Genomic DNA, 27,600 nt, shown 5'->3' on the forward strand with positions numbered 1-27,600 from the left:
ATGAAGTGCCCAGGACATTCTGAAGTTGGAGAAAAGGAAGATCAGGATGATCCTGTGAAAGGTAAATTTAACTGGAAGGGAACTTTTAAAGCAGGTCTGAGACAGGGATCAGATAATAGGATAGCAATCAAAAAGCTAGGGGAGAAGATTGCATCTCAGTATTTACAGTGCAAAATGAACATCACAAAGCCAAAGAGGAAATTCTGACCAACTCTAAGAAGAAAATCAGCAAAAATCTCACCTTCAAGTTACAAAAGGGCAAAGTCAAACTCTTAAAATGAACAAATTTGTATTTCAAAAATAAATCCATTCTACTATTGATGTATTCCTTTCACCATTGTTAATAAAACATGTAATGAATTACAACAACCAGAATTTTGCTTTCCAGTGTTGTATTTTTAAGATAAGAAAACAATATATTTTTGGTAGTACTTTTATGAAAAAGTAAAATATATTATTTTCCACACACACACATACACACTTGCATGATGCATATTCATTGGCCTATTGTTGGATGCAGGGTCCAGGTTTTTGGTTTGAGTACATGTCTACTAACTGGCAATCCCCATAATCTCTCTTGCATAAATCACAACCAAAAACGAATTCTATAGCATTTCAGTATCAAGTTCTTTAAAATGAAGAGGGAAACAAAAGCTGATTACAAAGTCATCTTAGTGCAAAATGCTTTTGATATTTTTTGCATAACATCCCAGCTTTTTTTAGCTCTCTAGTACTCAATTAGCAAATTTTTAGTGAATTGTCTGGCTTATATTTGAAAGCATTCAACTAATTTTTCAGGAAACAACTCTTTTTTGACAATCATAATTGGATTGATGCAATATTTAATTAAATTATGTAAACATAATAACTGATATACCTGGACTTAGTAGACTTGGAAGCAACAAAATCAATCTTGACCAGCCTAATATTCAGCTTGTGGGAGCAAATATTCATAAGTTTCTCAGAGAGTAATGTACCAGCTGCATGTGTTTATCAAACTTTGGGCATCAGTTAGTAAGTTCCACAGCCAAATAGGAGAATGCTGATTAATACTGCAAAAAAGCTAAGTGGGGTTATTTAAGACAAATTCCTTAGTCACGACTGTTGTCAGTCACAGGTATCTGACAACTGTTGATGATGTTGTTTCTGAATATTTATAGGTCACATGTGAAGTACCTCCCTCTGCACTTGCTCTGAAGGGTGGCAGAAAATGTCCCCCCCCCCCAATATGCCACTTAGACACAAGGATTATTTTGAACTAAAGGCACTTGAAATATAGCAGATGCAAGAAGGGCATTTGAACCCTCCCTTTTCTTCTGGAAAACAGGAAATAAAAACTCCCCTGTACCAGGAAAAAAAGGAATATTCTTTAATAAGAGTCACAGCTGAGGAAATTCCATACAAGTAGACCTTGGTAAAATAATTCTTATCTTCCTTTAGCTTCCTCACATAGTTTAGTCACTTTTCCACACTTACCTCTCTTTGTTCAACCTAGCATAAAAGCATTTAGGTTTCCGCACTTCTTTGGGTCTTTTTTTCCCTCATGGGGGCTCCCATCTCACGTAAAACTTATCCATTTGTATGCTTTTCTCCTGTTAATCTGTCTTATGTCAGTTTAATTCTCAGGCCCACCAAAACTCCCTAAGAAGTAAAGGTAAAATTTTGCCTCCCCTACTCCTCTTATTTTCATCATGGAGAGTTTAGAACAAGACATTTTAGAGTTTAAGAAAAAAAAAAAAAGTTTTGAATTTGAGTCCTCAATTTGCCACTTACTAGCTGTGTGAATTTTTTTTTTAAGATTTTATTTATTCATTTGAGACACAGACACAGAGAGAGAGAGCATGAGCAGGGGGTGAGACAGAGGGAGAGAGAGAAGCAGGCTCCCCGCTGAGCCAGGAGCCCGATGTGGGGCTCGATCCCAGGACCCCAGGATCAGGATCAGGACCCGAGCCGAAGGCAGACACTTAACCATCTGAGCCACTCAGGCACCCCCAGCTGTGTGAATTTTTAAATAGATTTCTTAGCCTCTCCACATTTCAGATTCCCTATCTATAAAATAGAAATACTAATGTATATTTTGGGTTGTTGAAGTAAATAAAAACTATATACAAAGGGTTTAGCAAAGTGCCAGGTAAAAAGTACAGATTTAAAATATGGTAGCTTTAACTATACTCCCAATCTCCACTTTAACACTCTTCTTTTTTATGAGAGTTATCCTATCCTTTCTACATTTTCTACATATTGATCAGACTGGGGGAGGTCTAAGATGTGTATTTTTACTCCTAACACTCTTTCTCCTGGAAATCTCATTCTAGTGATGTTTTCCTAGGTTCATTTCTTGCTCTCATTCTGTCAACTGACAACAAAGACTTAGCTAATCCAATTCCTCTCCATTTACTTTGGCAAATCATGTCATCCTCTCTCAATTTATTGAGAAAACTCATTTTCTGACATATATGTCACTGAATGGGTAGTGCAAAATCCAACCAACACATTCAATTGAGGAGCGACTGAATATCCTGTTTATTTCAGGGAAAATCAGAAACTTATTAAAGGGCAAGCATGAAGAGATTATCTGTGAGATATTTAGATAATAGTGCAAGGCAGAAGAGAGAGAAGTAAGGTTCTGAAGCTGTGGCTATTTAGTTGTTGAGCCAATTTCCTGTTGGCTACAGGAAAAAGGACTGATTATCCAAAAGTCACTTGTTTGCAGGAAGCATCACATAAACATCACAGTTCAAGTTCTAACTATAAGCACAATCCTCTGCTTTAAGATGTGTATTAGAGGCCTTGATCACATCCCAAACCTATAAAATGTGGCCTTATTTCTGTAGTAAAAGCATACCCAGAGATCTAAAATAATCTTAAGTTCACTAAACATACTAGACATATAACAATGGTTTTCTTCACTATAGAAAAATAAAACCCTTAAAAGTGTCGTAACCCAAGTCTATGAAATCATAAACACACACACACACACACACACACATAAAACACTGACTTAGGAACACAGAATATTTCCCCACATCCCAGAGCGCTCAAACTAGAGCACTTTCCCCTTAAAAAGTTGAAAATCATTTAAAGGTGAATAAAACAGATTCCACTATGCCTTGAAAGTAAATTTATAGAAACTGTTATCATAAAAGTAATGAGTGCTATAGTGTAAAAATACAAATTGCATTCTCATGTCTGTTGATAGGGCTGCATGAATAAATATCTTCTAAATTTGTTCTTTCTTCTCTTTATTTCTCTCTCTCATCTTATATTTCCTTGTACATAATGTGTGATAAATCTCAGTCATTAAGATTTTTACTCAACCATACAAGACCAAGAACTTGAGTGAAAAGGAAAAAAAAAAACTGAATAAGGAAAAAAAAACAGTTTTGATGAAAAGGTGAAAACAAAGACTGAACTACTTCTCAAATTTTAAATGTGCTCTCTGAACATGTGGGAACATTGCACTATAATTAATAGAGCTAATGGGTCAGTTCCAATATTTTTTTAGTTGTGTGATCTTATAAACATTAGTTTACTTATCTTTGAAAGGGCAAAAACAACCTTTCTTACAGTGATGTTGAAATAAAACAAGGTGATAAACTATGCAACATGTTTGCTACAATGCCCTTAACAAATGGTAATTAAATTGTTTTTATCAGTATCAGCATCTGTTTTATCATGATATAAGGAAAGCAAAATTCAAATGAGTGCATGTTTGACAAGCCAACTGATTTTGAGTTTCCACAAATGACAGGCACTAAATACTAAACTGTAGTTAATAAATTCATACTTTGTATCATTTATTCAGATAGAAGTCATTGGGCCATCACAGAAAATTAAGGAAAACTCTAAATATATATATATATTTATATATATCAGTATGTTATTATATATTAATATAATTATTTATATTATATTATATATTATATATTTATAAAAAATATATAAATATATTATATTTAATATAATATATATTAATTTTAATATTATAATAATATATATTAATATATAATATATATTAAATAAATAAGAGCTAAATATATGTTTTTGCTGTAAATCAAATACTATTGGGCATTATATATTCACATGGAAAATACTAGCAAGACACCAAGAGTTAAACACTAGTTAGGGTGCAAAACCATGAAATTGTAATAATTCTCAACGTTATTACATTTTTAGGATTTCCTAAATCAGAGCTGGATTTCATTTTCTATAATATCCATGGATACAGATAAAAGTACAGAGCCATCTGTAAAGTTTTGCTAACAATACAATAAAGGCATGCCATTAACTAATGAATTGGGAAGCTTACAGTCTTTGAGGAAGTAAGAATTTTAGCCCAAGAAACAATAAAAAGATTCAGGAGTGTTACGTATATATATATATATATAGCTAGTATATATTATTTATTACACATAAGCAAAGAGACAATATCTTATCTGTTATATAAAAAATGGGTTTAATTCACCTGATGAGTATATAGGACGCAAAGCTATATTTTATTCCTTGCAGAGAATAAGACCAAGGCTCAAGCACTGGGTGAGTTGAATGTTTGACCAAGGTTGTTTTTTTTTTTTTTTAAGATTTACTTATTTATTTATTTGAGAGAGCGGGAATGAGAGAGAGAGAGAGAGTACATGAGCGGGGCGAGGGTCAGAGGGAGAAGCAGGCTCCCCGCTGAGCAGGGAGCCCGATGTGGGACTCGATCCCGGGACTCCAGGATCATGACCCGAGCTGAAGGCAGTCGCCTAACCAACTGAGCCACCCAGGCGCCCCTTGACCAAGGTTAATGCCTATGAATTGTTCTAATTACACCCACCTGGTCCAAAAGATACATTTCCCATAATTGTCAACCATGATTGATAAGACAATGGGTAGATATATGGGATCAGGAAACCTGTTGATATGTAATGAATGGTACAAGAAACTCATTTTTATTAATTAGAGGTGAAGAGCAAAATCACTAGGACAACTTTCTCAAGGAGCCTGATTCAGTACCTAACTTGAGAAACACTGCTATATAGAAAGTATGATCAATACATGATCTCCCAGATCAAGGGTTCCACAACAATGTGTTCTTTTGTAGAGGAAATTTATAGAAATTGTAGACAATCAGAATAAAACTTCATTTTCTCTTTTAAGATTTTATTTATTCATTTGATAGAGAGAGCACAAGCAGGGGGAGCGGCAGGCAGAGGGAGAAGCAAGCTCCCCCCTGAGCAGGAAGCCCAAAGCTGGACTCAATGAAGGACCCTGGGGTCATGACCTGAGCTGAAGGCAAACACTTAACAGACTGAGCCACCCAGGCGTCCCTAGAATAAGACTTGGTAAGAGCTTAAAAAATTTTACTTTCAAAAATATTTGGGGTGGGATCAGTGAAAAGATAAAATAATAGAAATGAGCTATATTTTACCAAAATGAGCAAAACTAGGATTAGAAAATCAAGAAAGTAGACTTTAGTTCAGTGTGAAAACTTTTCAGGATATATTGAAATGGCCTTCTTGCAAATATAATGTTACTCCATCATGACAAAACTCTGAAGGAAGCCGAAACAGCAGTGGCATATAAATGGTACAAACATCCCTATCCTTCTGCTCTACCAATTACAGATACAATTAATTGATTATTATACTTTTGTTTTTCTTATGAATGTGGATGGGATAGGAATCCTTATTATCACAGTGCTGCAGGGAGTGAACAAAATGGATTAAATTTGACATGCAACATACAATCTATTTGATACACTGGAAATAAATAATTTCTGTCTCTTTAAAATCTAAGATTCTGAGTTAATATTCTATATGCTTTCAGAAACATACAATGCACAATTTTTGTGATTCTCATCCCTGCCCGTTTTCTGCATATGTAATGTAAAATCCAAAGGGCTTCACATTAAAGATTTATAATAGCCATTCCTTCCAAACTTTGTCAAAGTATTAAAAACACTTCCAAATTTTTCCCAGTAAAAATTAACCATATGCCAGAATAGCAGCAAACTTCTTAAAATAAAATAAAACTTGATAAAATATTTTTGTGTGGAAAGCATTTAATGATTTACAATATAGATACAATTCTATTGAACTTGTTACAAGCATAATATATGGGGGTATGGAAAATGTGTTTTAAAACAACCTTTATAGAAAAAGCTGTGTACCTATGAAAATCAGATTCCCCAATGAATAAAAAATAAAAGCCAAAAAAAAAAGATCATCAGATCTATCTCCAAAATTGTATTTAACATGTTAAAATTGTATTGTGCTCCAATCATAAAATTTAAATACTGCACTAGTAATACAGGGCAATTGTGATGCATTATCAGAGCATTTTTGCTCAAACTTTTAGTTTTTTTCCTGGCTTATTTTTTCACTAGATAATGAAAAAATCATTAGTCTTACAGTTTTCATGATCACTAAAACTATTCTGATTTAAATAACTAAACATTCCAGTTTGCATTAGTTACCAATTGTTACATGACAAAATACCTCAGGATAAACAATTTTATCTCACAGTTTCTGTGGGTCAGTAATTTCAGACAGACATAACTTGCAGTCATCTGAATCAGGTCTCTGACAAGACTCCAACCAAGTTGTCAACTGGCTCTGTGGTTTCATCTAAAGGGCCAACTGAATGCAATCCATTCTAAGCTCACCCATGTGGTTATTGGTAGAATTCAATTCCTTATGAGCTGTTAAATTGAGATTCTCAGTTCCACATTGGAGCTTCTCACAGGTCTTTACCATGTGGACCTCTTCATAGCTCAACTCAAACCATATCAACTGGCTTTTTTAATATTAAGTAAGGGAGAGAATAAATGATTTGTAAGAATATTTTATCAATAGTCTGGTTACCTAAGTAAAAGCACATAAAGATGCCACACTTTTCAAAGCATTATGGGGGAAAAACTGTTATTAATTTCTAATTTCTACTATTTGGTTTAAAATGTAGTTTAATACGATCAATATGGATCTCCAATGTAGGAAATGCAGCATTTGTTCCTTTCTGTATTTTATTTCACTAATTATATACTGCACTGAGGTAGTTGCTTCTGATTTCCTAATAACTCAGAACTATACAATATTAGGGTTTCATGGAGTTTCTAAGTTGTAGATGACTTTAAAAGTGATCATGTCTCACTCCGTGCCCATTGCAAGACTTTAAAAATATTCCTGTTATGAGATTGCTATAGCTTGTTACTCCAAGTAATAATAAAAACAACAAAAAGTAGCTTTGAACTTTTGTACTTGAAAGTCATCATTGGGACATCTGGGTGGCTCAGTCGGTTAAGCATCTGCCTTCAGCTCAAGTCATGATCCCGGGGTCCTGGGATCAAGTCCTACGTCAGGCTTCTTGCTCAGTGGAGAGCCTGCTTCTCCCTCTGCCTGTAGCTCCCCCTGCTTGTGCTCTCTCTCTCTAGCAAATAAATAATTTTTTTTTAAAGTCATCATTATCTAAGTACTGCTTGTTATCAGTTGTATTCCCATGGCTTCAAATGGTAATCTAACTATTCTTCCATATGAAATGACTTTCCTTCCTCCCTATTTTTTTTTTCCTCCATCAGTGTCTGTTGGTAACATGCAGACCAATGGAAAGAGCATTGGTTTTGGAAGTGAAAGGAATTAATTCTAACACTGTGAATTAATTGGTGCTATTTCCATGGGCTTTGGCAAGTTGTTTATTCTTTAATCCTAATTTTCTTTATAAGTAAAATGGGGTTAATGACATCTCACAAGACTGATATGATGCTTAATAAGAAAACATTTTAATATATAGCATTATTCTTGTCACATAGTGGGCTCACTATAAAGATCCCTTCCCTCAAAAAACAAAAAAAAAAAAAAAAGAAAAAGAAGAAGAAGAAAAGAAAAGAAAAAGGTCCCTTCCCTCATTTGTTTATTTATGTATTACGAGGGAGAATCTGAATATTAGGAGAATTCCCTAGAGAATAAATGCAATGTAAAAATAAAATGATAAGCAAATACATAATTTCCTAGCCTGACTTTAAGGAGTAGAAGTGTGTGTAAGATCAGCAATCTACAGTGAAGGATCAATGGAGAATCCATGTCCGTAGTATGCATAATGGCAACAATTCACACTTATTTCAGAAGCAATCATATGCAAAGTATCAGTGTTCAATATCCAGCACTTACGGGGCAGGCTATAGCAAACAGTGACTCTAAAATGTATTATAGTATGTGTTTTAGAAAGGCAATATTTTGATTTTCAGAAAAAATAAATTCATTTATTTTATTATTCAGTTTATTCATTTCAAAGGTTCTTTGGCCCTGTCATTTGGGGACTTATTTTACTGAGTTAAATATACTTGTAGTTATCAGATATCTTTTAAATGAATGCTTTCCTATAATGGTTGAGAGTTCCTAAAATGTATTGTTTTTCTAGTTTCTTTAAAACCCACCCATCTAAATCTTGCTCATTCATACTCTTAATGAAGGAAAGGGTAATAAGAAAAAGTATGAAATGCCCTGTACCTTGTAGTCTTTTACTTGTACTCTATTGTTTGTAAAATATTGGTATAAATATGCAGTTTTAGGTCAAGTACTAAACTTGGAGTCAAATAAATGGATTTTAGCCCAAGGTCTATAACTAATTAGTTGAAGAACTCGAACATATAGATTTATTTATTCTCTCTAGGTTTTATTTCATTATCCTTGCTACAAGTGGGAATCAAACACAAAATATGGGATGAAGAGTCCTAAAAGTGTACTATTACAGTTCTTACTTGCTAATAAATGAGATTCCTGAACTCAAATCCAGATATGCTATGCTAGCTAACAATAAAAAATCACACCTTTCTGTCCTCGTAAGGAACTGTGGAATGGATGTTTTCACAGGTGATTAAATATTGGAAGGGGCTTTCAGAGACCTGATATGCTAAATATATCATGTTCAGTATGTCTTTAATGGAATATTTCATCAATTTATTATTAGAAAATATTTCTCATGAAATAATGCAAGAGCTAGAACTGCTGAGTTTGCTATATGTATGCTTACCAGAGGAAGTATTCAAATGAATAAAGAATTTGAAATAGGTTTTCAAAAATTATATTACAAATTTATAAAGATATATAAAAGGTATTGTCTATTGTCTCTACTTATAATATGGAGTACATTTGTTTATAAGATTAATGTGTCAGTCAACTTAAAACAGCCACATATAATTTTGCTTCTTTACCCAATGTAAGGCTTGACAGTCTTATAGTATATATACATCAGTCTCTGTATCTGTGACTGTATCTGTATTTATACCTGTATCTATCTGTCTGTCTGTCTTTCTGTGTATCTACCATCCATATATCTCCTTTTGGCTTCTTGTAAAAGGCAGTCGGAAGTATACTTGGTGGTATGGGACCTCCACTCAAGCACGAAAAACCTTCCACATTATCTTGGAGAATAAAGAAACAAAACTCTATTTTTTCTTATGATAAGCAGCCTTCTAAAATAACACAAATGATCCACATCCTTGAGTGTGAGATGGTCATAGTGATTTGCTTCTAATAAGTACAATGTTGTAAAAAATTTGATAGGTTGTCACTTTCAAATTTAGACAGAAAACACTGACTTCTTTCTTGTACTCTTTTTTTTCATATATTCTTTATATTCCTTCCCCTCCTAATCATCTTCCTTGCTTGCTCTGATTAAGCAAACTGTGAACTACCCAATGGAGAGATACTGTTATAAGAAATTGAGGGCAGTGTCTGGTCAAAAGTCACTAAAAATTGAAACTCTAGTCTGACAGTCCAGAAAGAATGGAAACATACCAAACACCATCTGAACTTGGAATTGGATCCTTCCCCAATATAGTCTTCAGATGAGACTGCAGCCCAATGTACCTGTGAGAGACACTGAGCCAGACAATCCAGAAAAGCCATGCCACAATTCCTAACCCAGAAAAACTATGAGAGAATAAATGTTTGAGCAGCTAAGTTTTGTCATAATTTACTTATAAGGCAATAGATAACTAATACATTCCTACTGCTATATTGGCTTCTAGTGGATGAAGCTATATTACTGTTATTTTGTCTGTTAAACTATTACCTTTCTTACTTATTTTAAAGGTCTGCAAATTAAGATAGGTGGGTGCTGGCAACAGAGAATGGGTAGGCTTGAATATCCATATTTCACACACACACACCCATTGTGACTTTATGCAGTCACTGCAAACAAATCCTGAAATATTAGTGAATCAAAATTTAAATCTGAGGGGCGCCTGGGTGGCTCAGTCAGTTAAAGGGCTGCCTTCAGCTCAGATCATGATCCCAGGGTCCTGGGATCGAGCCCCGCATCAGGCTCCCTGCTCAGCGGGAAACCTGCTTCTCCCTCTCCCTTTGCCTGCCTCTCTGCCTACTTGTGCTCTCTCTCTCTCTCTGTCAAATAAATAAATAACACTTAAAAAAAATTAAATCTGAGCTTTCAGTTTGAATACATCAATGTCTATTAATTATTTTTTGCATTGATGATACAACAAAACAACTTGTGGTTCTGAGTTCTAAGAGAATATACCTATTAGGTTAACATTTGCATTTATATTATTCAAATTCCCATGGCAAATGATAAGTTTTCAGATTTAGCTGTAAGGGTTCTTCATAGTCCTGCCTCAGCACTTCATTGTTCCTTCTTGTGTTTTTTTTTTTTATTATTATTGTTTGTTTTCATTGTCTTTAAAAGTGGCAGGTTTCTGAAGGACTTATAATTGAATTATCCATTAAAATTTGTTTGAAATAATTACCATTGATTAGAAGAGAAGGCTGGTAGGGTTTTAATGCTTCAAATCAAGTGATAAATGTAATATGATCCAGGGATCAGAATAAGTGGAAGTCACTGCATTATGTATCTTAATGCTGGTAAATGCTTTTGTAGGTTATTTAAAGATGCTAAATAGAAGGTTCCTGGGAAGGAAAGGAACCCTTCCAATTAGCTCCCTCTAAAAAGGTAAGCTTTGGAACTTAGAGTCAGCATCTTTGACTTTGGGGCTTGAATGACAATTAGCCAAATGTCACAATGTAATTGCAGCCTTAGCTAATGCACTAAGCTGACAGTTACCACAGGATGGTAATTTTGATATGTGTAATTGCAGTAGCTGGCTAACATTTCCTGTCAAGTGGTCAGAACTCTAAAAGGAGACAAACAGAGAAACAAATGTGAAAGATTAAGACCTGAGTTCCCTATTGTGAGGTGGTGGTTAACCCAGGTTTGGGATGTCTCCTCAATTAATAAGGGACTTACCTCTTATTGCCTATTTTAAAAAGGACAACTAACATTAGGCACCCAGGTTTTGGAAAAGATTGGAAATGTCAAGCTATCAATATATTCATTAGTAGTCCATGGCTGACTCAAAGGCAGCCAAATCTTGCAAGGTTGAATTGCAAACATGGAGCGTGTTATGTCATTTTTTACTAAGTAACAGTATGAAAGCACTAAGGAAAAAGAGAAGAAGGCGGAGGAAGAGTAGTAGAAAAAGAAAGGCCCATTCAATTTATATTCAGAATGCCATTAGGAATCAATGAGAGAAATTTTTCATATGGGATTCTTAATAATATGTATATAGTAAGTTTCAGTCTATGGAGTATTGACAAATATACTTTATTATTTGACCCTGATAATAACATTGCGAGTAAAGAGAGAAATTTTTAATTTTGTCATTTAAAAATGAAGGACAAAATTGTCAGAGAAGTAATAAGATTTACTGAAGAGAATACAACTAGAAAATGGGAGCACTAGTATTTATAACCTGTCCGATTGCAGTTGCTTCTTTTGTAATTATAAAAAAATAACTGATAACTGATGCATTGCAAAAATACATTACATGTATGATTGTGTATGTATATGTACACCTTTGCAACCAATAAACTCTAGCACAGGACTTCCATTCTTTTAATGTGTGTGTGTGTGTGTGTGTGTCCTTTATGGAGGGAGGTAAGGTAGCTACCCACATAGATTGCACTGACTTACTTGCAGCTCTGAATAAATGCCTATCTGAGGATTGATGCAAGTAAGCAAACCCCCTTCCCCTGCAACTGATATACTTTTCACTTAAAACGCATGTGAAAGAGTCTCATTAAGCAAGATATGAAATTCATCATCTCACACATCAAAAAACATAGTTATATTTATATTGATTTGTTTGTTTTAACTCTAAGGAAGTTCGTAAGTACTAATCATTTAAAGCAATCATTTTAGAGATACTTGTTAAAACCATGGGATTAGAAAATTGAATATGACGTGATTTTATTTAGTTGTTTCTTATTGGAAGTAGTTCTACCAAACTAAGAATATCTTTAGAAGGGCAGACAATGCAACTGAAAACTTAGCTGACATGCTTGATTTGAAAAAGCTAAAGAAACTAGCTATCAACTTTGTCTTCTGAAAGTGTCCAGTGACATTAATGAGTTGGAAATAAAACATGTGTGGTTTCAGAAAAAGAAAGTTTATAACAGTTTGAGTCAGATCTAACCTAGAAATGCTGAAAGCCCTGGTGAAGCTCTTTCCATGGCCAGATATATAGGCAAGTGTATATCATTAAGAAATATGGTGCTATAGACTAAATATTTGTATCTCCCCAAAATTCATGTAAATCCTAATGCCATTGTGATGGTATTTGGAGGTGGGGCCTTTGGGAGGTGAGTACGTCATGAGGGTGGAACTGTCACAAATGGATTAATGCCCTTATAAAAGAGACTATAGGGAGCTTCCTTACCCACTTCCAACATGTGAGGAAACAGCAAAAAGATGATCTTCTATGAACCAGGAAGTGGGCTCTCACTAGACACCAAATCTGCCAGCAGTTTGATCTTGGATTTCCCAACCTCCTGAATTGTGAAAAATAAAATTCTGCTATTTATAAGTCACCCAGTCTACAGTATTCTGTTACAGCAGTCCAAATATACTAAGGCACATGGCAAGCATAAAATTTGTTGTGTTGGGGCCATTGATGCTGAAGTATATTTATATGGCATGTTGGAGCTGAGGAACAAAGAGAGTTTTGCTCTTCAAGACCATACAATGTATGGCTAAGCTCAAGAGTTATCTCAGATAAGGATTCAGAAAATAGTGATGCACAGCTCCAAGGAGTAACCTACATCATAACAAATTTACTTAAAATTGTCCCTTAGATAGAATCTCATCTTTTTCATTGAAACATATAAGAACACTTCTGTATGTCTCATTTTTCCTGAAAATACTTTGCTTTCCTTTTATCACTCTTCAAATGGGGCAAGAAGGAGCAAGGAACAGATTAAGGCTTTTTGTTTGTTTGTTTGTTTGTTTGTTTTCTGGGAGAAAAGGACCATCTCTAAGACCAGAGGTACACTTCAAACCACACCGAGGAAAAACTAATAATTATTTCTCTAGGATAGAGGGCATTTTGTGTCGACATATGAACCAAATCAGCATTATGCCAGTTTATTTGAAGGAAAGAGAAAAGATCTGGCAGGTACGAAGATTGATGCCTGGTTAAACAAGTCATTAGGTGGTTAGGCCATGTTTTTTTGAAAAATAGATTTTGCTCTCCCTCCCTGTATTTGAATGTACAAGTCAAGGTAGAAATTTTATTTGTAAGTCATTCTAAAAGATAGATTGTTCACATAACTAAAAATTTTATTGAAGAGAAAGACATTTGTGCAACCATATAATGATATCCTTTTTATTGGACTACCGTTAAAGAATTATATCATATAAAGGATTGCAAATCATTCCCATAAACATTGTGATGGGGGTGAAATGTTGTTTGACTATAGAGGAGCTCTCCAGTAATATTAAAGTCAGATTTATTCAATGCTTTGTGTCCCATCGTCTGGATTGCAAAAAGATCTTTGCTAAGATAAAAGCATTGTTAAAGGGACACAAACATAATAATGAAGCAGAGTTACAGTGCAGTACTAATAAAGACCATGAAGAACCACTTTTTAAAAGTAAATTAAATCAGGGTTAGACAAATAATAAACATTTTTGGAAACAGAAGCACTATGTCCCTATTTAGTTCAAGATAAAATACATGTCTTCTGAAAGACATGATTTGGAGGGGGAAAGACAGATGTAACAGTTAAGAACAAAATATTAATCTAGCTAATGGCAATCTTGAAAAGTTAAAAGTAGAAAGAAGAACCTTGAAGTTGTTATTGTCCTTAATTCATAGTCACTGGAGCATGGGAATCATAGAACTAATGTAGCCTCAAAGATACTTAGGATTCTACCAGGCTACACTCAATACTAATTAAAGTTCTTACAATGACAGGGTCACAGTGCTAAAACAGACCTTGGTTTTCAAAGAAGACAAGGAGCAGACATTTCCAGCTGAGTATTCGGAGACTGGGCTCCTGAAAATCTGCAGACATTACCTTTCATGAGTGTATAGGAAAGGGAGCTAAATCTCTCCTTCCTTGCTTCATTTCTGCTCTCAACTGTCTCCCCATTGTTAGCCCTGTCCAAGTTAAGGTCAGAAGGTTGGGAGGGTGGCAAATTGTGAATCAGGAAAAAAGTCTGATTCAAAAAGTCAGATAATCTTTTACAAATATAATCTATTGGGATTAAATAGATGGGGGATAAATTCTGAACTGCTGACGGAGGACAGGTTCTTCTGTCCAGTACTCGAGATGCAGATAAGAACTCTGGCCTTTGGTTCCTGCTGGGTGCTTGAGGTTGCTTGCTGAAGTGGCTATAAAATTATAGGAAAGGGAGGATTGACTACTGAACTGAAAATATTCATCTCTTTCCTTTGCTTAATAGAAGGCAATATCAACTGGTATAGCCATGCTTGTCAGACGGTTAAAACAGGTAACTTCAAGATGGAATTTTAAAAACAAAAGATTTTGTCTAACAATTAACCAAGACCTGACACTGGCTTGAAATTTCCATTGTAATTTTTCTTTCAGTAGATTAAATTTTCTTTTAAAGAATCTTGAGTGGGGCGCCTGGGTGGCTCAGTTGTTAAGTGTCTGCCTTCGGCTCAGGTCATGATCCCAGAGGGCTGGGATTGAGCCCCGTGTTGGGCTCCCTGCTCTGCGGAAAGCCCGCTTCTCCCTCTCCCACTCCCCCTGCTTGTGTTCCCTCTCTTGCTGTCTCTCTCTCTCTGTCAAATAAATAAATAAAATCTTTAAAAAAAAATAATCTTGAGTATGTGTATAGAAGTGATATTAATCAATTATGATTCATTAACCTGTTGGCATTCTTAAATTAATCAGATTTGCTAACAAGTTATTTAGATTCTAGAAGATATAAAGAAAATCTAAAGACAACAGGCATTCGGCAACTAAGATCAAATTTCAGTAGCTGGTAAGAATTATCAGATGTTCAGGATACCTTAGGATAAAGAACACTTGAAAACAAGAAGAAAATACTGGATTAAAGGCTAAAGGAGCACAGAGTGATCTTAATCAGTGTAACAGCTTTTGTAATATGCCGTTCATTTTTATCTGTTTTAAATACCCTTTATTTAGATTTCTTTAGAAGATGGAGCAGATAATAAAACCCTCAATTACCTGGTCTTGGATTTACCAGCTTAAAAAAAAAAAAAAAAAAAAAAGGATGGTGGAAGAGTTAAAGTGCTGTTACATATTTGTTTCTAGAGGATTCTGTATCATATAACTATGTTTCATTAGTAAATCTTAAAAAAATGGAATATCATGCAAAAAGCGAGTTGCATGACTTCTTGTGCACAAATCCCTAAGTGTATTTCCTGAAGAAAGAATATTTTTTCTCTGACTAAAAGCATCAAAAAATAAATAAATAAAATAAAAGCATCAAGGAAGGAAAGAAAAGCCCTAACATCCAAGAGTGGCCTAGTTATTTGGAAATTTTTGACTATTAGAAATTTCTTTGTTATAGTAAACTGACATTTCTTTTATCCTTTATATTTACTCTATTGGTCCCAAAACTCTGGGGTTATGTAGATGAAGTGCAATCCTTCTTCCAAATAATAGAGCTAAGATGAAATAAAAATAATAAAAATAATTTTCCTCATGAATCTTCTTTAATCAATGAAAAAAATTTTCATATATATGGTATTGATTTCTTTTCTATGCTGATTATTCTCCCTGAACACATTCTGATTTGTCAATGTCACTATTTAAAATTGTGATGTCCAGAACTAAACTCAAAAATAAGTGGTATGGAATGATAGAAAAAAATATAGTTTTGTGTTTTTATCCTTCTTACATGAGATACATACAGTACTGCCTTTCAGGCAACCTGATTATATCAGAGTCCAGAATTGAAATATTATGTTATTTATACAAATTATATTTTCAGATATCTACAATTTGATATATTTTATATGATCAAATTTAATAAAGTATTATACAATTGTTTTATTTAATAAATACAGGATCATTATTTTTCCCATTAAATTTATACTAGATGATTCAATCCATTATTCCCATCTGCCCAGCTCCTTCTGGATTCTACTTACCATCCAAGTTATTAACAAACTGTCTCGGGCTCCTGGGTGGCTCAGTTGGTTAAGCGACTGCCTTCGGCTCAGGTCATGATCCTGGAGTCCCGGGATCGAGTCCCGCATCGGGCTCTCTGCTCGGCAGGGAGCCTGCTTCTCCCTCTGACCCTCCCCCCTCTTGTGTGCTCTCTGTCTCTCTCATTCTCTCTGTCTCAAATAAATAAATAAATAAATAAAATCTTAAAAACAAACAACAAACAAACAAAAAACTGTCTCATCTCTCTCTTATCCCTTAAAGACTTGATAAACTGAAAGAGCAGGTTGAGGATTTGGACACAGAGTAGAAACTGAACTAAATCTTCCTCTCTCGCCAGTTTTTTAACCTAAGCCTTTGACATTTAGCTTCTTTATGTATACAATGGGGTCACTTGAGTCACTGAATTCTTATAAAGATTAAAATTAATTAAACATGCGAAGTATTTAGCATAATTTTTGACTTGATGACAAATAGCCATCATTATCATGACCATTGTTATTGTTTTCATCCAAGAAAGTAGTAAAAATAAACATAAATTCACATCATAGCATTGCAGTCCATCAATCCATTTGTCCAAGGACTAAGTTAAGTTGTTGCACCTAAATTCACTTTATTAATCACTCATAAATATGCATAATACATAATTATGCTACTCAAAATTTAATGCCATTTTACATGAAGTTCTGCCAACTAAAGTCAAATTGCTTAGTGATGAATATACCCAATAGCCATTTCTTCAAAATTCACACAACTATTTAAGTACTTCTAATTTTGTCTATGGATCTCATTTTTATCCCACCAATTTTTGAAGCATTTGAATAGGTCTTTTGGAGTGTTGGATCCTGGACTACAGTCACCTTGGGAAAAGCTAACAAATTCATCTCCCTGGGAAAAAAAAATGGATCCAAATTGAAATTTAGTACAGTCTAAGTTTTTACAAATTTTGTACAATTTCTAATTAGAGAAAATAAGTCTCATGCTTCCTAGCCTCTCTGGATATAAAGGAAGATATTTTATTTCTTCTAAGATGTAATAATCGATCATCAGATATGAGTACCCAACATATGTTAGACATGTGACTAGCCCTGGAAGATGACTAAGCTTTCTATGGTGTGGACATCTGCTGGTAAATTATTCTCTCATCTTTCAGTAATAGGACACGGCTTTTAATTTTTTTTATGAAGACTTTATGTTTTTGAAACAGTTTTGGTTTACAGCAAAATTGAGAGGAAGGTACAAAGATTTCCCATAACCCACTCATCCTACATTCTTACTGTTGTACATTATATAGGTTTGGTCAAATGTAAAATGACATGTATCTATAAGTATAATACAGAGTATTTTCACTCCCCTAAAATCCACTTATGGATGTAATGCACAGCATGGTAACTATAGTTAATGATACTGCATTGCACATTACAAAGTTACCAGGAGAGTAAATCTAACAAGAAAAATATTGTTACTATGTGTGGTGATGGATATCAAGTAGACTTCACAGTATATACTGATATTGAGTCATCATATTGTACACCTGAAACTAATACAATATTATATGTCAATTATATTTCAATAATTTTTAAATGGTAATTATGTAAAGTGATGGATACTATGTGGGATGATGAATAACGAGCTTGATTATGGTGATTGTTTCACAATGAATATATATATCAAAATATCAAGTTATACACCTTAAATATATATAATTTTTATTTATCAATTATACTTCAGTAAAGCAAAGGGGGAAAAAACCCTGCTTCATTATTTATATGGCAATGCAATGGGCAAAAAATAGCCAAGACAATCTTGAATATGAACATACATCATGCTAGTGTTTTTTAGTTTAAGGAATACAGAAATGGAGCAATACAGAAGAGAGGAAATAAACAGAGAAAACAGACTACAGCATTCACGTAATTTATAATAAAGATGAAAATGTTTTGTAGCAAGGTAAGGGTGGACTTTTCAGAAATAGGTGCTTTTCCACATAAAGACAATCATTGATCCTGATTGATCATCCTTACACCACTTCATACAATATAAAAATTCCAGATGTGTTATAGATCTAAACATAAAGGATAAAAATAATAATCTAAATACAAAATAAAAATATGGAGCTTTTAGATAATTATGTTAATATACTTAGAGTAGGTTAACAGTTTATTAAATAGGATAATCAAAAAAATAGGATAATCTCTCTACATTAGAGAAAAATAGGTTACTTTATCAGACTGCATCAGAATTCAGGAGCTCTCTTTATTTAAGGACCCCATTAAGACTATGAAAGGCCAAAAGACAGAGTAGAGAAGATATTTGCAAAAACAGTTTATAGCCACTATTTTATAAGAATCGACAAGAATCAACACATCTGTAAAAGAAAAGACAATTCAGAAGAAATAGAGACCAAAGACTTTAAGTAAATCATAAAAATAAAATCTGGCATATAATGAATTACCCTTTTCACACATTTACGGATTTTTTTTTCTAACAAGTGTTTTGGACTCTTACATTCTTATCTGACCTAAAATGTAATTATTTTTATACTGTGTGCAGTTTAATTATACTAAAGCATTATTATTTTCTCTTGGCTTCTTCTTTTCCAAGTTTAGCATTGTTTATGCTATCTTGTTAAAGTGAGCTGTGGAGTTTTCCTCAGTATGTTTTGGAATAGAATGAGTAAACATGGAATTTTTTGTTCCATGAACATTTGTTAAACTTGCTAAATGAAGCCACCAAGGTTTGAATTTCTTCTTAGAATATATTGCCTATTTACTCAGTCTTCATTAATTATGAAACAATGAAGATTTTCTATTTTCTTCTTGTACGAGTTCTCAAAGTACAATTTTTGACCTGAGTTGTCCCTAAATTTTCTCACTATTCTTTAAAGTCTTCAGTTTATATAATTAGTAATTCTTTCTCACTTCTGGGGCATGTATGTGTGTGGGTACACACCCTCTCTTCTCTACTCTTTTTTTGCACTCAGTCTTGCCAGAGATTTGTCAATTGTATTAGTCTTTCAAAAATCTAACTTTAATTTTATTGATTCTCTCCTCTCCATTTTATATTTATTTTATATTTAAATTGAACTCTGTCTCATTTTATTTCTCCCTTTTTTTATTCATTTAATGAGTTACCTCATTAATTTTCATCATTTTTTTTCTTTTAAGGCATAACCTTTTAAGGCTCTGCATAACCTTCTCAGCATCACTTTAGTTCTCTCCCAAGTGTTTTGATATGCAGTATTTTAATCACCATAGTTAGTTATAAATGCTTTCTAATTCTTACTATGATATCTATTTCTACCCAGACATTATTTTGTGGTAGGCTTATTAATTTTCAAACCCATGTTGATTATGTAATTACATGGAATCCTTTCATTTATAGCTTAGCGTATTAATAATCAGAACACAGACTGGTGTCACAGATTCTTGAAGTCCTTATATGCAGTCAATTTTATCAATATCCTTGTATTTAAAAAGATTAAATTCTGCAGTTTCTGGATTCATTGTTCTATATAGAAATGTTAGGTGGATTTAAAAAAAGAAAAGATTTATTTATTTATTTGAAAGAGAGAGCACGAGGGAGAGGGAGAGAGAGAATCTCAAGCACACTCCACGCTGAGCATGGAGCCCAATGTGGGCTTCATCTTAGGACCATGAGATCATGACCATGAGATCATGACCTGAGTGGACCCAAGAGTTGGAGGCTCAACTGAGTTTGCCACCCAGGCACCCCAAATATTAGGTTGATTTTTAAAATGTGTTTAAGTCTTCTATAACTCTTATTTAACCTTAGTCAACCTGTACCATCAATTGCTAAGAAAAGTATGTTAAAGTGAAATGCCTGGTATTTCTGACTTTTGTTTTCTACATTTGAGGGTAAACTGTTACGTGAATGATCTCTTAGAACATTTATGTAATCATGGTAATTGGACCTTTTTGTCATAAGAATGAGCAAATTTTTAAACTAGTAATTATGTTTGCCTTACATCCTATTTGTCTTGTCAATATAGCTCTATCAGCTTTTCTGGTTTGAATTTGCTTAGTAGTACCTTTTCATCTTCTACTATGAATCATTTGGTACTTTATTATCTAGTTGTGTCTCTTATAAACAGCATGGTTTGGATTATATTCATAATCCGTGATGACAATTTTTTTCCTGAAGTATTTAATCAATTTTAGTTATAAAAATTAAAGCTTAAATGGAGTTGTTTTTCACTTTACATTCCATCTATTTTATGTTTTTTTTCTTTTAGATTTTAGCTTCCATTTGAATTTATTATTTATTCTTTCTGTTTATATCCCTTTACTAGTTTGTAAGTTATACTTTTTGTCTCTACCCTGTATTATGTGCCCTGGCCATTACAAAATACACACTTGATCAATCAATCTCTAAGTCTAATCAATATATTTTACCTTGTCCTGGAAAAATTAAAGATTTTAAAACATTTTTAACTTCATTCTTCCCCATCAGCAATTGCATGCTAATATGTGTGCATTTTAATTCTTTCCTTTTTCATATAAATTCCACAATCCACAAATATAGTTTTATGCAATTAATATACATTTAGTGTTCCCTATTTATATTTAACACACTGTGTGATTTCCCTTATTCCTCTTACTCAAGTCCCCCCATTAGCACAACATTTAGAATTTTCTTTAGAGAGTATCTGTGGGTGGCATGCCACAGTGATTTCCGTCAGAAAATGTCTTTATATCACTTTCATTTTGAAAGACACCTTCACTGGTTATAATGATCCAGGCTGACAGTTATTGCTCTCAGCACATGGGCACTGTCATATTTCTGTCTTCTCACACCCATTGTGACAGAAGAGAAGTCATCTGTCAAACTGTTACCCCTTCTAAGGTAAACTTTTAGTTCTGGCAGCTTGTAAAATCTGTCTTATTTTTAGTGTTCTTCATTATTACCACAATGTAAATTTCATCTTATTTATCCTGCTTGTTTATTCTTGTCAGTCTGTGGGCTTCTTGGATCTTTCATAAATCCTTTAGTGTCTCTCATCAGTTCTATGTAGTTCAGAGTTTTACCCATTTAATATTTTTTTTGATTTACAATCCCATTCCTTTGGAAATGTAATCAGTGAAAATAATTGCTCTGGGTTGGTAGCCCACAAAATTCGTAGAAATACAAGCCTTCACCACTTTTTATTTAACACTATTATTATTTGATTGTATTTTAGAGAAACCTATTAGAATCTAAGGAGCTTGAGGAAAGAGACAACTTATTTTTTGTTCTTGCTTGTGTTTCTTGTAGTACTTACCATAATAAAAAGATAATATTTGGTGATTATTTGTAACAATTCATTCCTTATTTTTTTCTAAATATAAATGAAACTGGAAACCAGTAGTAAAACAGATCAGTTAGCTATATCAGTGATTTATGTGTTGTTGAAACAGGGCTTTGAAGCACTGTGATGCATTTTCCCTGTTAAGACATTTTCCCTGTTGATAATTACTGTGAAACGTTACCGTCTAGAGATATTATAATACAAGTGCTGTAAAATATTTGAAGGCCATAGCCCTAGGTATAGATGAACAAAGTGGGACAGCCACTGGAGATAAACATCTCTCTTTCTAACCTACGTGTCTTTACTGTGGACATTTCAAGTAAATGAAATTGTAGAATTAAGAAAAGGTGAAAAAAATCCTTAAAGATGAGAACTCCCTCACTTGGAATTTTTGTACAATAATATACTATATGAATGGACAATATGCTTTATTTAACATTTATCTATATCAGAGTATTTATAAATATATTAAAATAAAAATTTTGTTCAACTATGACATTTGCAAAGATATACTGAATTAATCAATATCCCAATTTTCTCAACCTTTCTGTGTGCATTGGTTAAAAACAAGGGATGTAACAATTCTCAGCCTTGGCTTCATGTTAGAATAACTGGGGAAGTTTTTAAAAATTGTAAATCCTCGGTTGTTTGCTAGAATAATTAGTCGGAATCTCTGGGGATGTGACTCAGACTACAGTGTTTTTTGTAAGCTCTCTAGGTGATTTCATTGTGTAGCTAAGGTTCAGGAGCACTGCACACCAAAAGATTAATGGTTGAAATTAATAGACCTTGGGTAAAACTTGGTGAAGCATTATTGTACTCTTCCTAAAAAGTTAGAATGTGAGATTCTAAGAAATGAAAAATCATTTTACATGTATGATTTTTTTTTCTTTCAATAAAACTGAAGCCTCCTAATCAAGCTTTAAGCTAGTTATTCATCATCCAAATTGTTTAATGACCTATGTGATATGTGTCATGTCTTTGGAATAAGTTCAAATATTGAGTGTTTTGCTGTTAGAAGTTCTATTCTCTTATTTTTAATTATGTAAACAAGGCATTTCTGTAGCTTCAAAAAATCAAACTGATGTTAGAGTTTGTCCACTTTTACTATGACATAATATTCATCTAGGTATACATCATTAAAGAGGTATCTTAAGTAAAATCTAACATTTTTACATTAATATTTTTTTCATAATGTGTACTTTTTAAGTGTGCTAACTAAATGCATAAAATGCTTTTGAATATTGGGCCTTTTAATTATAGGCATTATATCTATAATACATTATAGATAATATATATTATAATATTATGTTAAAATAATATTACATATGATTTATATATACATATAAGTTATACATACATATACATGGGTCTGTCAATGTACATATTTTTGTTGCCTAGTATATTAGATAATTTTTAAAAGCTTTCAAACATAGGAATGTGTTAAATTAGCATATCTGTGAGAGAAGTAGAAGAAAAACTACAAGATTAAGGAGGAAAAAATGCACTACATAAAGAAATTCTTCAAATTCTTTTGTTTTCAATAGTAAGTGTGAGTTTCAAATCTCTATGGAATTGAAATTCATTTAGCTGTGTTTAATGTAGTGACTTCATAATTCTATTGTGAAATATATATAGTACTTCACAAATTAAAGTATCCTGTTTGATGAAATAATTTAGGTATTCGTTGATCTACAGAAGGGACACAGGTTTCCAAAGTTATTTTAGTAATGTTTCAATCAAAAGTTGTAAGACTGCTGCTCCCCTTCACATTTCTTTAATTTCACTAATTTTAATTTTTAGCATTTTGTTAAATAAACTTTAGAGAGATAGTTTATTTCCCCCAGGATTATTAGAATTTTTATCAGAATTCTACTAATCTTAAACTTAGCTTAAAATACCAGATATATTTTTGTTATTAATGCTTTCTTCCCAGTAATATACTAATAACTTATATTTGTTGATATTTTGGGCCTACTAATGTTTATGAAATTTTCTTAATCTAATTGCTATGTATATTTTAATGTTTATTTCTAAGTAGTTTGACTTTACCATTTATTATATTGGAAAAATTTTTTTCTTGGTCTTCTCAGTTTATTTCCTGATATAGAAAATCTATGGCATTTTATATATGCATTTTAAGAAATTTTCCCACATGTGGATCTTTTTATGATTTAGTATTTTTGTGTTGATTCTGTTAGGTAGTCTAGTCTAAGAAAACCTACATGATAGCAAGATACTGATAATTCACCTTTTAAAAGTATATATATTGTTTGTTATAATTTTACTGCATCAGCTAGAGATTTTAAGCTAAGTAAATGGTTATTAAAGTTGTATCTTGCTACTAACAGAAACAGCTCTGATTTCCTTTTATATTTTTATCAAATACTTTGTAATTGAGAATAAAGGCACAGTTGTGTTAGAATCATTGTGAGCAATAGATAATTTTTTTTATTAAGGTATCCTTATTTTTCCTCAGTCTGTAATACATTTTCTAATAGTGTTTGAGGTCTTCATTTTTAGAGTCCTGCTTGTTCTGAATGAACAGTTACCTGTCGCATGCCTTACTAATACTCTGTTTAAAATCATGGCATCTAAACTTAAAACTAAGTTGTTCTGAGTGTATTCTTGCAACTGTATTGTCTGATTTTAGTTTCAGCTAATAAAATAAGATGGCAAGGGTGCCTTCGTGGCTCAGTTGGTTAAATATCTGCCTTCAGCTCAGATCCAGGGCCCTGGGATCTGTCTGGCATCAGGCTCCCTGCTCAGCAGGGAGTCTGCCTCTCCCTCTCCCTCTGCTGCCCCTACCCCCCACCTGTGCTCTCTCTCAAATAAGTAAATAAAGTCTTTAAAAAAATGAGGTGGAAAATCAAGCATTTTTCCCCCTTAAATTCTGAAGAAGTTTATATGCTCTGGTGCTATATATATATAAATGATATACTATATCACTTTCTCCATGCTTTGAAAGAAATAATGTATAAAAACAGCATATGTTGATCCTCTTTCGGGAACAAATAGTTTAATAGCCTTTCTAATGCCCATTCCTTCTGACATTGTACTTTTATTAATGTGTATAAATTTTTTCAAAGGCAGTGTTTTTGGACATTATTTTTTCCATCTTATCTAATTCATTCCATTTTTGCTTAAAAATATAGTACTTTCGGCTCCCTGCTCTGCAGGGAGTCTGCTTCTCCCTCTCCCGCTCCTCCCTCTTGTGCTCTCTCTCTCTCTCACTCTCTCTCTCAAATAAATAAATAAAATCTTAAAAAAAATATATAGTACTTTCTATCTTTGGACTTACTTTGGATTTTTATAATGCATCTATATTTATATTTGGTAGATTTTTATATTTGCTCTACATATTTTTGTTAATTAGAAAAATTATGCTGTTAGAGGCGCCTGGGTGGCTCAGTCGTTAAGCGTCTGCCTTCGGCTCAGGTCATGATCCCAGGGCCCTGGGATGGAGCCCCGCATCGGGCTCCCTGCTCAGCGGGAAGGCTGCTTCTCTCTCTCCCACTCCCCCTGCTTGTGTTCCCTCTCTCGCTGTGTCTCTGTCAAATAAATAAATAAATAAAATCTTTAAAAAATAATTAAAGAATCTCCCCATGACTGTGAATCTCCCCGTGACTCAAGACTTGGCTGCATTCTATCATATTTTATTTTTTACTTAATTTCTTTTTTTAACGATTTTTTAAAGTATATATTTAATTGACAGAGAGAGAGAGAGACAGTGAGAGAGGGAACACAAGCAGGGGGAGTGGGAGAGGGAGAAGCAGGTTTCCCCGCAGAGCAGGGAGCCCAATGCAGGGCTCAATCCCAGGACCCTGGGACCATGACCTGAGCCGAAGGCAGACTCTTAATGACTGAGCCACCCAGGCCCCCCTTAATTTCTAAATTAAATCAGAAATGGAAATAATAATGGGATTCATTTTGTGATGAAATTAGAAGCAGCTCTGGAAATCTGAGTATCTCTTCCTCTGGCATGAAAGATGTAGTGGTTGTGTGATAAGGAGACCCACACATTTGAGTTGAGCAATTGAAATTATTAATCGTCTTTTCTTTTTTGCCATGTACATCTGTAATACTGACTTGATATTTCATGTTAGCCCTTCAACATCTTCATTTATGCCCCTTCTCTTTCACTTTTTTTTCTTAATGTCAAAATAAGGAGCTAATGATGCTAATAATTGAAAGTTAAAATTTAAAGTTACTTTTCTATTGAATTTCTTTAAGTTTTCATAGGAAGTTTAAGGAAACTAATATTTATTATCTGCTCTCTCATTTCAAATTCACGGCAACCCTACTGAGTTTTATGTTAATTTTCTCATTTTGTTTTCATAATAAAAAAATAGCCATTTTATTCCCATTTTACAGAAGAGTAATTAGGCATATAAGAAATAAGGAAGAAGTGCGGTCTAAATCCACAAGTGCCTAACTTTAAAAGCTAAGCCACTCAATTTGATAGGCAGTGGTAATAGAGAGTGGGGACCCCAGAAAGCCTGGAGCAGCCCCATCCCTGCCACCTGCCTAGTTTCCACCACACCCCGGAAAAGTTGTAGCTACCACAGGCGGCCCCAGTGACCATCAAGGCAACCAGGAGAGCCAGGCTGAGACCCAGCAGCAGCCCGTAGCAGATGCAGACACCAAACCTGGCACCACAGTGAACAGCAGTCCAGGGGACCACACACAGGCAGTGCCTGCAGGTGGGGACAAGAAGATCATTGGAACTGAGGTTTTGGGGACAGTAAAATGGCTCAATGTAAAAAACAAATATGGTTTCATCAATAAATATACCAAGGAAGATGCATTTGTACACCAGGCTATCATAAAGAATAACTCCAGAAGTGTAGGAGATGGGGAGACTGGAGTTTGATGTTGTTGAAGGAGAAAAGGGTGCAGAGACAGCAAATGTTACTGATCCTGTTGGAGTTCCAGTTTAAGGCAGTAAACATGTAGCAGACTGTCACCATTATAGACATTATCCATATCCACATTCCAGGGGTCCTCCATGCAATTGCCATTAGGATAACCAGAATAGTGATCATGGGGAAAATAATGCAGGAACAGAGAGTACTCTTGAAGGCCAGGCCCAACAGTGCCTATCCTACCTCAGGTAATGGTTGCCACCTTTCTACCTGCAGAGACCCCATGAGTGTTGACTATAGTATTCCAACCCTAATGTACAGGGAGAGGTGATGGAGGGAGCTTACAACCAGGGTGCAGGAGAACAAGGTAGACCAGTGAGACAGAATATGTATGGGGGTTATAGACCCGATTCTGCAGGGGTCCTCATTGCTAAGATAGCCGAGGAAGGACAGCAATGAAGAAGATAAGGAAAATCAAGGGGATGAGACCCAATGTCAGCAGCCACTTCAAAGTCAGTACCTCGGCAACTTCAATTACCTGCACAGGCACTCAGAAAACCCTAAACCATAAAAGATGTCAAAGAGACCAAAGCAGTGCATTTACCAGCTGATAATGTGTCCACTCCCAAAGCAAGAAGTGGGGTGGGGGTGGGGGGTTGAGTAAATGCTGGCTTACCATTACTATCTCTATCATCATGCAGCTTAGGGTGTAGTCATCCAACAAAAAAGAAATGAATGTGAAATTCCAGCAGTAAGAAATGAACTATTGATGGGAACTGTAAACTGTGAGTGCTTGCTTTTTGCCCACTGACCAGATAACTAGGACTATCTGCATTATCTATGCAGCATGGTTGTTTTTCAATTATTCTACCTAAATATGTCTCTTCTTGGTAATGGCAAATATGTTGTATTTATTTGTTTTTTTAAGCCTGTTTTTTTTTCTCAACACACCCTTAAACTTTTTAAAATTGTTTCATATCTGGTCAAATTGAGA

General features: G+C 34.0%; 1 pseudogene; it reads left to right on the top strand.

The window, feature by feature from the left end:
• LOC110587518 lies at positions 1-27,266 on the top strand (annotated as a pseudogene).
• The last annotated feature ends 334 nt before the right edge of the window (positions 27,267-27,600 follow it).

The sequence above is a fragment of the Neomonachus schauinslandi genome, chromosome 10, assembly GCF_002201575.2.
Source record: "Neomonachus schauinslandi chromosome 10, ASM220157v2, whole genome shotgun sequence".
NCBI lineage: Eukaryota > Metazoa > Chordata > Mammalia > Carnivora > Phocidae > Neomonachus > Neomonachus schauinslandi.